General features: G+C 48.8%; 1 protein-coding gene across 2 annotated transcripts in view; it reads right to left on the bottom strand.

Moving 5' to 3' along the window:
• The window catches only part of LOC125031720 (ubiquitin carboxyl-terminal hydrolase 26-like), a 149235-nt gene that overhangs the window by 9172 nt on the left and 130063 nt on the right, over positions 1 to 10000 (bottom strand). The window lies entirely within an intron of this gene.

The following is a 10000-nucleotide window of genomic DNA, read 5'->3' on the forward strand; positions in this document are numbered from 1 at the left end:
CTCGCGCGCATTTGCTGCTTTAGAGTCGGGTCAAGTAGCGGCAAACATTTCCTTCATGAGCACCCGCTAGCCACCCGAGACAGAGAGCATGGGGAAAAGGGTGAAGACACCCTCGGAGCATTTCCTAGGGTGACCGCTGGAACTCACGCCGCCACATGATTCCCAGGATGTCACCGCGCCGACTTCCTTTCCCCTCAGTCTCATCTCGCTCTCCGTTCCCACAGCAGAGTGACACATACAGATAACTACGCTTTGATGCAATCTTAGCGTGAAAGCGTATAAAAAACCGGAGCGAGGGGAGGAGGGTGCGACGAATGAAGAAAGAAGTATGTTAGGCTATTGCTAAAGAGGACGGGAACAGACGAAGAGGGGATAGGAAAAGACACAAGGACACACACGCACGCACACATTTCTAAAGTAAAGAACAGAATAGGGAAAGGATATCGAGACGAGGAAAACGAAACAGAGATCGGGAAAGAGAAAAGACGGTAGAAAGAAGGCGAGTGGGAAAGGGGGAAGAAGAGAGAGAGAGAGAAAAGGACAGGGAGAGCGAGGGAGATATAGGGAGGAGAGAGACGGAGATAGTTAAACAGATCAAAAGGAAGCAGGGAAAAAAGAACAAGAGAGAATGCAAGAGAGAAAGAGATCTCCGTGCAGGTCCGCAGTTGTGCAGGTTGGCGAGGCATTATCGGCGTGGCAGTGGCAGTGATAGGCTCCGTGCCACGCTTCCACCGACAAAAAGTCCACTAATGACGGTACTAAGTGACAACCGCCCAGCTGGCCCCCTTCCGAAGCTGATGCCGCCGCCGCTGGAGGGAGACGCAGAGGAGAGGACACGCTGACGCAGAAATGGGAGAAGGGGAGGGAAAGGGGAAAAGAGGGGGGGGGGGGAGGAGGAAAGGGTGACTGGCATTGCAGAGGAGAGGGACTCAATGACACAGAAAAGGGAGAGTTGGAGGCAAAGGAGGGAAAAGGGGGTCATGCATTGTTGAGGAAGGGGAACATACTAACACAGAAAAGGGAGAAACGATAGACGCAGGAGGGAAAGGAGGGAAAGGAGGGAAAGGAGGGTAAAGGGAAAGTGGAAAGGGGGCAAATGTAGGATAGAGAAAATTGAGAGAAGGTAAGGGAAAAAGAGGGAAGGAAAAGGGGGCACGGTTAGTAGAGGACAGGGACACACTGACGCAAGTTACGTTGAGAGGGGAAGTGGAAGAGGGTATAAAGCTTGTAAAGACAGAACACTGTGAAGGGGGAAGCAGATGGGGGAAACACGGACGGAAGGGGGAAAATGAGACTAAGGAAAGGCATCAGAATTAGGGCAAAGGGGGCCGAGGAGAGCGACACACTGAGGCAGAAAAGGCAAAACGCAGAAACGAGCATAGGGGGAGGGGGAGGGGGAGGGGGCGAGGGGGGGACAGGAGAAGAAGAATGAGGATATTTAGTTTTTTTGCAGTCTAAAGGTGTGAAGAATAAATAAAGCTAGATGTTACCTATGTCAAAATGCGCAAAAGAATGGGTTTATAGCAGTCCAACTTATTTCTGTCTATGGAAGTAGAACAAGCATGAAACTCGGTTGCGTGTTGGAGCATGGAGAAACATCCATGAACTTATGTGCATGGAATGAATTTGGAATAGATAATACGGCGAGGCTGCAATTGCATGGAATGAGCGTGCAGAATTTTGGAATGGGGAACAGTGAAAATAAAAAGGCTCAATGCTAGTGCATGCACACTTGAAAGTACACGCGCAAAACTCACAAGGTATTAAAGACATGATTTTTCAACAAAGAGGACTTACAGAAGAAGAAGAAGAAGAAGAATAAATTGAACACTTTAAAATAAAAACGCCTGAATGGTTGTCCTTCCTAGGAAAATATTTCTATAAAATATCAACACGAACATTCTATTTCAGTTTTGCAAGGGGGTGATAAAAATTGCGTTTTCAATTACAAAAACAAGTCATGTCGACAAGAAATTACACATGTATTGTTTATATGATGATGAGTCGGCACTTCTCAAAACGAGCAAAAATGTCGCCTGAACAGAACCAGTGCTGAATTTTACTCGGTAAGTGAAAAATTGTTCTCCTAACATACGCCATTTCTCTATAATCAGCTCCAATGCGATGGCTGCCACATTAAATTCAGTACCCAACTTTCTGGTCGCGTTTCAGCTATTAGCAGTAGTTGTAGAAAAAAAAAAAAAAAAAACATCGCAGACTGCAAAGCATCACAAAAAGGAGGGTATTAGGGGCACATGTAAACAAATACTTAAGATATATCAGTGCGGGCCTCGGAGCATACAAGGGAAGGCCATAAAGTGTTCAAAGAGCCATTAATTCGTATTTGTTAGAGACACAGGAAAATACGCATGTATGTAAGTATATAAATATAAATATAAATGTAAATAAATGTACACACACACACACACACACACACACACACACACACACATTAATGTGTGTGTGTGTGTGTGTGTGTGTGTGTGTGTGTGTGTGTGTGTGTGTGTGTGTGTGTGTGTGTGTGTGTGTGTGTGTGTGTGTGTGTGTGTGTGTGTATATATATATATATATATACACACACACACACAAACACACACATTTATATAATCATATATACACACTAATATGTATGCATTTGTATTTAAGTATATATATATAATATATAAATAAACACAATATATGTATGTATGCATATATATATATATATATATATATATATATATATATATATATATATAGATATGTGTGTGTGTGTGTGTGTGTGTGTGTGTGTGTGTGTGTGTGTGTGTGTGTGTGTGTGTGTGTGTGTGTGTGTGTGTGTGTTTTGTGGGTGGATGGGTGTTTGTTTGCGTGTGTATGTTTATATATGTGTGTGTGTGTGTGTGTGTGTGTGTGTGTGTGTGTGTGTGTGTGTGTGTGTGTGTGTGTGTGTGTGTGTGTGTGTGTGTGTGGGCGCGCGCGCGGGCGTGATCGTGCATGAGTGTCCTCAGAAGCCAAAATTTCCTCCGCTGTGCTTCACCGAAGGTGCCGATGTCATCATAAACACAGTTCATGGAAAGAAAAAAATGTCACCCTGAATAACTCGCGCACACACACACACCTACCCACCCACCCGACAACTCACCCCCCACCCACCCACACACACACACACACACACACACACACACACACACACACACACACACACACACACACACACTGCGCTCGTGACTCTTTTCCTCCATTACGTTGTTACGCAAAAGATCAGCAAAAGAGGCAAGGATGAACATGGCTGATAAGGAAGAAGAGGAGGGGGGGGGGGGAGGAGAAACAGTGTGATAAGAACAATATAAAAAAAAGAAATGATGAAAAACTAAACCAAAAAAAAAAAAAAAAAAAAAAAAAAAAAAAAAAAAAATCCTCCCTAAACATATTAAAAAGGGCATATGAAAATATTTCTTTCCATCCGCGGAAGGAGCGAGAGAGCCAGCGAGGAGCGCGTTTCCGCCCTTCGCTACGCCGGGCCCTTCCACCTTCCCATTAACACGGCGCCCGCGGCCAGAAATGAGAGCCACACAAGACAGCTACAAGTTTATCAGATTAGATCCTTCACTCCCCCTCTGCCCCCCCCCCCCTTCTGCTTTCTTTTTCTCTCTTGCATATCTTGCTAAGCGTCTTTTTTTTCCATGTCTCTTATCTAACCTTTTTTTCTGCTCTCAACATATCTCAAAACCACGATCAGGGTCAACCCTTATAATAAACCTTAAAAAAAGAAAAAAAAGACGAAAACGAGAAAAAAAAAACGTGAATGAAAGAAAAAAAAAAGGACGAAATCAAGAAAGAAGGATAGACTGAATGCAAGATAAAAATAGGAGAAAAAAAAAGAAGACAAAAGCAAAAAATAAATAAACAAAGACAAGAAAGAAAAAAAAAAAAAAAAGCCCCGGATCCGCCTGGTCCTCCCGCGCCCTCTCACCCCACGGAAAGGACGCGACGAAGCCACCAGAGGGAGACGCTAATAAAAGTAAGGGCGAAGCGTTTGTCAAGGTAAGAACCGGAGGAAGAAAGGGAGTAAGGGAAGGGGGCGGAGGAGGAGAGAGAGAGGGAGATGGAGAGGGAAAGGGAGGGGAACAGGGAAATAGGGAAGGGGGCGGAGAAGGAGAGAGAGAGGGAGATAGAGAGGGAATGGGAGGGGAACAGGGAGCAAGGGAAGGGGGCGGAGAAGGAGAGAGAGAGGGAGATGAAGCGGGAATGGGAGGGGAAGAAGGAGAGCGAGATGGAAATGGAGGGGGAGTGGGAAAGAGTGGAGAGAAGAGGAGAGAAGAGATGCGAAAGTGAAGAGAAAAGAGAGAGGTTACCCAAAACCATGCAAGCAGAACTAAAACCCACAATAATGATAAGAATAAAAAAAATAGGGGAGGAGGACAGGAGAGGGGAAGGGAGAGGGGGTGGGGGAGACAGAAGCGCGTTCCTCAACTTTCACTCCCCTCTCCCCTCCCCAGCCAACCCCATAAGGCTCGCATTTCCCCTAATTCGAATCATGATTTTCGCCATTAAGGTGAGTCGGGACAGGAGCCCCCCCTCCCCAGCCCCCCCTTTTCACGCGGCACCACTTTTCGCCGCTCCGCACCCCTCCCTTAAGGCTCACTTGGCCGTGCTGGGGCGATAGGATTTCCGACCGAACGCGAATGCCGCCGCTTGGCACGTTATGAGCCACGGTCTCCGGTACCATTTTTTACCCGTGCACCTTGGAGATCAGAGGCACAGCTGGGCCTGACGCGTCCGCCCAGCTGCCTTCCCTCGTCTTGGCATCCCACCCCCGCCCTCCCCTCTCCCCCTATCCCCTCTCGCCCCCTCCGTCTTCTGCCCCTCCCCTCCCCTCCCCTCACCCCTTCCCCTTAGCCCCATCTGGACCCTTCCTCAGATCCCTCCCCCCTCCCATCTCTTCCCTCACTCATTCGTCTCATTACTCACCTCTCATTTCTCCCTTTTGCATTCCTAATCTCTCTCCCTCTCTCTCTCTCTCTCTCTCTCTCTCTCTCTCTCTCTCTCTCTCTCTCTCTCTCTCTCTCTCTCTCTCTCTCTCTCTCTCTCTCTCTCTCTCTCGCTCTCTCTCTCAACACCTCCCTGTATTCGCTCTTCCAACTTCTTTACTTCCTATTTTTCTCTGTGCTCTACCTTTATTTCCCACTTCCCTATCTGTCACTTTCTCTATTAAATTACAAGCTTTGCTTGTAAGCATCCCTCTTTTTATTCAGCTCTGCATTATTTTCTCCTCTGTCTCCTCTTTCTTCAATATCCTATTTTCCGATTCTTCAGATGTTGGTAATGGCATTTCCCAGACTCTCTTTCTCATATTCCCATTTCTCTGTGCCGAAACAATCCCCGTCGCCTGCCAACCTGCCAACTGCTAACCCCCTTCCCACACTTCCACCACCACGCCCTTCCACTCCCCGCTCCCCGGCCCCCTCCTCCCCCTTCCATCACCGCCGGCATCCTCATCTCTTGCCGCCAGCCTCCCGTAACGAACACATCATGACGTACCTCTTCAACGCGATCATAAACCCTTTTCAAAACACAAAGGAAAAAGAAAAGGGCGGACTGCTGTGTACCTTCCTCCCTCTCCCCTCCCCTCCCCTCCCCTTCCCCTCTCCCGGTCGCTACGCAATGCTCTCGAGGGAACTTGCCCGTCCGCCTAACTACCCTTCCTCTCCCTCACTTTCTTCTAATTTCCTCCTGTGTTTTCGCTCTGTATCTTCCTTTTTAATTTTTCCCCTTCACCTGCCATTGTTTTCTTTTCCGATCTCCCTCTTCTTCTTTTTTTACGTGTCTCCCTCCCCTTATCTTTTTTTTTTTTCTTTTTTATACTCTCTTTTTTCTTCTTCCTTTATTCTATGTTGCTTATTCTTTCCTAATTCCCGAGTTCTGTTGCTTATTCTTTCCTAATTCCCGATTTCTATCACAGCTCCTACCTTTCCGGACAGACTTCCTCACCTGCCTTCGTGCATTCCCCTAAAAGACCAAAAGGAGTTTAGTGCCATCCTCTTTTAGCTTTTTCCCTCCATTTTCACCCCCCCCCCCCCCTTCCCGTGCATGAAATCCGAAGCGAGATCTCATCCTTGAAATTTCCACGCCCATTCTCCTGCCTCATGCGACTTGGCACGGTCATTCATAAATCCTAAATCTCACTCTCTCTCCCCCCTGTCCCGCCCTGCCGACACGGCGTCTGTTGCTTTTCTTTTTGCTCTTTACCTTTTGAATTGTTTCTCTATATTATAAACATCTCTCTGACTTCTGTCCTCGCTTTTCCTTCACTTCTCTCTCTGTGTCTCTATTTCCCCATTTCCTTCAGCTTTCTCTTTTTCGGACCGTCTGTCTGTGTTTCGTTCATTTCAATCTCTTGGCTCTAGTTCATTGCCCGACTTACTCAGTCGTCCATTTCGTGCTCCGCGCTGTCAATAAACATTTCATCCTCCATCACTACGAATTGCCGCTTTCTCGTACTACATGAACTTTGTCTCATTATCTCTTTTCCTTCTATCTCTCTTCCCTTCCCTTCGTTTCTCTTTCGTCTTTTCTCGCATTCCTTTTCCTCCTCCACACAATTCCTTCCTATCATCTTCATATATTTCTTTCATATTTTTTTAATTCTCGCCATTTCTCTCTCACACAACATCTTACCTTACCTTGAGCAGGCAACCTTCTTTTTTATAAAAAATAATCCTCCCCCTTTTACCTATCATTCCCTAGCAAGCTCGTCTACAACCTTATCTCCCTGCTACCCCGCCCAATGCCTCTCACGCCATACCCCGCTTACCACTCTGCCGCTCTGTCTCCCTCCCTGGCCCCCCGACTCTCTCCCTCCCAGCCGCCCTGTCTCCCTGCCTACCTCTCCTTTTCTCCCGCCCTGTCTCCCTGCCTGCCTTTTCTTTTCTGCCGCCCTGTCTCCCTGACTCTCTCTCTCCCAGGCGCAGTGTCTCCCTGTCTCTCCCTCCCTCCTTCGACAATAACACGCCGCCCAGCCACTCTCCACGCACGTCATGCTCCGCGTCTGGCAACGACGTATGTAAATCTGGCGAGTTTTCTTTGAGGCTGGGCTGGTGTGGGCGTCTTCCACGTCACACGCCCACACATTCTCACGGGAGGGAGGGAGGGAAGGAGGGATTGGAAGGAGGGAGGTGCTGGGAGAGAGAGAAAAAAGAGGTCTTGTAGCATTCTCATCAAAAGGTGATATCGATGTGCAGGAGTAGTCTTACAAGGAAGTGTCTACTGGTTATGAATCAACTGCATCACGTAAAAAGACAGTCATGAAACGCTTTGAATATTAAGAAAGGGAGGGAGAAAGAAGTGAAGAAAGGCAGAAAGAGAGTGAGAGGAAAGGAAAGATAAAGATTATAAAGAGCGAAAATGGAGACGGAGGGAGGTAGAGCGAACACGAAATAAAAGCAGAAAGAAAAGGAGAATAAAAGAAGGAAAGAGAGACTAGCCAACAGCAGCAGCCACATCAAAGCCGCACCAGCCGAGTGACGGCGGCATGGGCGGCTTCTACGATTTCCCTCGTTTCCGGCACCGCGCCCTCCGCGGCCCGAGTCGAAGAGAGCTCACGGCCTCATGACTTCCGCCGATTCACTTTCCTTGCCATCTCGCTCTAAACGCTTTCCGCCTATATCATGTGTCTTCATCTCTCTCCAATATTCTCTTCTCATTTATCTTTGGTCTTTATTTCTTCTTCTATCACACCTACTTCTCTCTCTCTCTCTTTCTTTCTTGGATGATGATGAAGACGAAGATGAAGACCGAAGAACGAAGGCCAATCAAAAACAACGGGATCAGGTGAAGATACAAACGAAGAAGAAAAGACACCGTTGCCTTTGGGCAAAGTGAATACTGATATCAAACTACGACAGAAAAGCGACTCGAAAGAAGAATGAAAAGGAGGAGAAAGCAATACAGTATTGTTTCAAAAGACGGAAGTGCTGAAATATGATGAAAATATAATTCATTGCCTTAGGAAGAAACGAAACGAGGAAGGTAAATAACATATCCTCTCCGAAATAAAGCAGAAAAAAAGAAGAGCATATTATTACTTCACCAAATAATGAACCACTTAAAAAAAGTAAAATAAAGAAAGGATATAAAATGCGTAAAATCAATTCAGAAGATATTGGGAAGGAAACGAGAAATAGACCAAGCCCAATTTTCAAAAGTGGACGAAGAATGGAGAAAAAAGGAGATTGCAAGGCCAAAGAGCGCCTAGGAAGCGGCAAAGCAAGAATGCAACTACAAGCAATCGCCCGAGACTAAGGATTACAAAGAAAACTTGAACAAAAGATCGCCTTGGAAACGGTAACTTATCGCAAAAAAAAGAGGAAGGAGAAAGTGCAGATCATCCCATACATCTGCCTCAGAAGAAACGGGAAAAGCGAAACACTGAGCACGCCCCCTCGCCCACTCCCACGCCCGCCGCCGAGCGCATTTACATCCGCATGCCTTGCAATCCGGCCGACTGCAGGTGCACCAAGGGCCCGGCGACGGCACCTCCTCCCCCCTTGGCGTCCAGCGTCGTCGCCACGTCCTCGGCGGGACCTCCCTGGCGCCACGTGAGGCTAACTCTGTTTATCCCGCCCTCGGCGAGTTCAATGTCAGACCCCCGCCCCCACCCCCTCGCCACGATCGTCGCCCGTTCGTAAATATCAGCTGATGAACGGCGGCAATGTCTGGGCGGGGAATAAATTAAAGGATATTTATTTCCGTCTCGCGCGGGCTATCTCCGGGGAGAGGGAGTGAGGGAGGGAGGGAGAGAGAATGAGAGAGAATGAGAGAGAATGAGAAAGAATGAGAGAGAGAGAGAGAGAGAGAGAGAGAGAGAGAGAGAGAGAGAGAGAGAGAGAGAGAGAGAGAGAGAGAGAGAGAGAGAGAGAGAGAGAGAGAAAGGGGGGGAGAGGAAGGGAGGGAGTGAGAGAGAGAGAAAGTGAGGGAAAGAGAGAGAGAGAGAGAGAGAGGGGAAGAGAGGGGAGAGGGGAGAGGTGAAAAGGAGAAGAGGGAGAGGAGAGGATGAGGCGGGGAGAGAGGAGAGGGGGGGAAGGAGAGGAGAGAGGAGAGGGGGGGGGAGGGGGGGGGAGTGAGAGAGGGGGTTTGGGGGAAAAAAGGAGGGGAGAGGAGAGGAGTAGGGGAGAGGATGGATGGGAGAAAACAGGAGGTGAGAGGAGGAGAGAGAGGGGGAGGGAGAGAGGGGAGAGAAGGGGGGAGAGAGGGGAGAAGGAGGAGGAGAGAGAGGGGGAGGGGAGGGAGAGGAGAAAAAGAAAGGGAAGGAGAGGGGGAGAGGGGGAGAGGAGGAGGAGAGGAGGAGGGGGGAGGGGGGAGAGGAAAGGGGGAAAGGAGAAAAGGGGAGAGGGGGGGAGAGAGGTTTGGGAGAGAGAGAGAGGAGAGGAGAGAGGAGAGAGGAGAGAAAAGGGGGGAGAGAGAGGAGGGAGAGAGTGAGGGGGAGAAGGAGGAGAGGGAAGGAGGGAGGGAAAAGAGAGGGAGGGGGCCCAGGAGAGGGAAGAGGAGGAGAGAGAGAGGAGAGGAGAGATGAGAGAAAGGAGAGAGGGAGGGGAGAGGGGAAAAAGGGGGGGAGAGGAGGGGGGGATGGAGAGAGGGTAGGGAAAGGGGGGAAAAAGGAGGGAAAAGGGGGAAAAAAAGGGAGGGAAGGGAGGAGAGGAGGGAGGAGAGGGGGGGGAGGGAGGGAGGTAGGAGAAGAGGAGGGTGAGGGAAAGAGAGGAGGAGGGGAGAGAGAGAGAGAGGAGGGAAAAAAGAGGGGAGTGGGGAGAAAAGAGTTGGAGAGAGAGGGGGAAAGAAGAAAGTGAGACCGGGGAGGGGGAGAGGAAGAGGGAGAGGGAGAAGGAGAGAGAAGGGGAGAGGAGAGGGAGAAGAAGTTTGGGGAGGGAGAGAGAGGAGGGAGGAAGAGAGGGAGAGAGAGAGGGAGGAGGAGGAGAGAGGGAGAGTGAGAGAGAGAGAGGAGAGGAGAGAGGAGAGGTTTTTG

Source organism: Penaeus chinensis, chromosome 13 (assembly GCF_019202785.1).
Source record: "Penaeus chinensis breed Huanghai No. 1 chromosome 13, ASM1920278v2, whole genome shotgun sequence".
In the NCBI taxonomy this organism is placed as follows: Eukaryota; Metazoa; Arthropoda; class Malacostraca; order Decapoda; family Penaeidae; genus Penaeus; species Penaeus chinensis.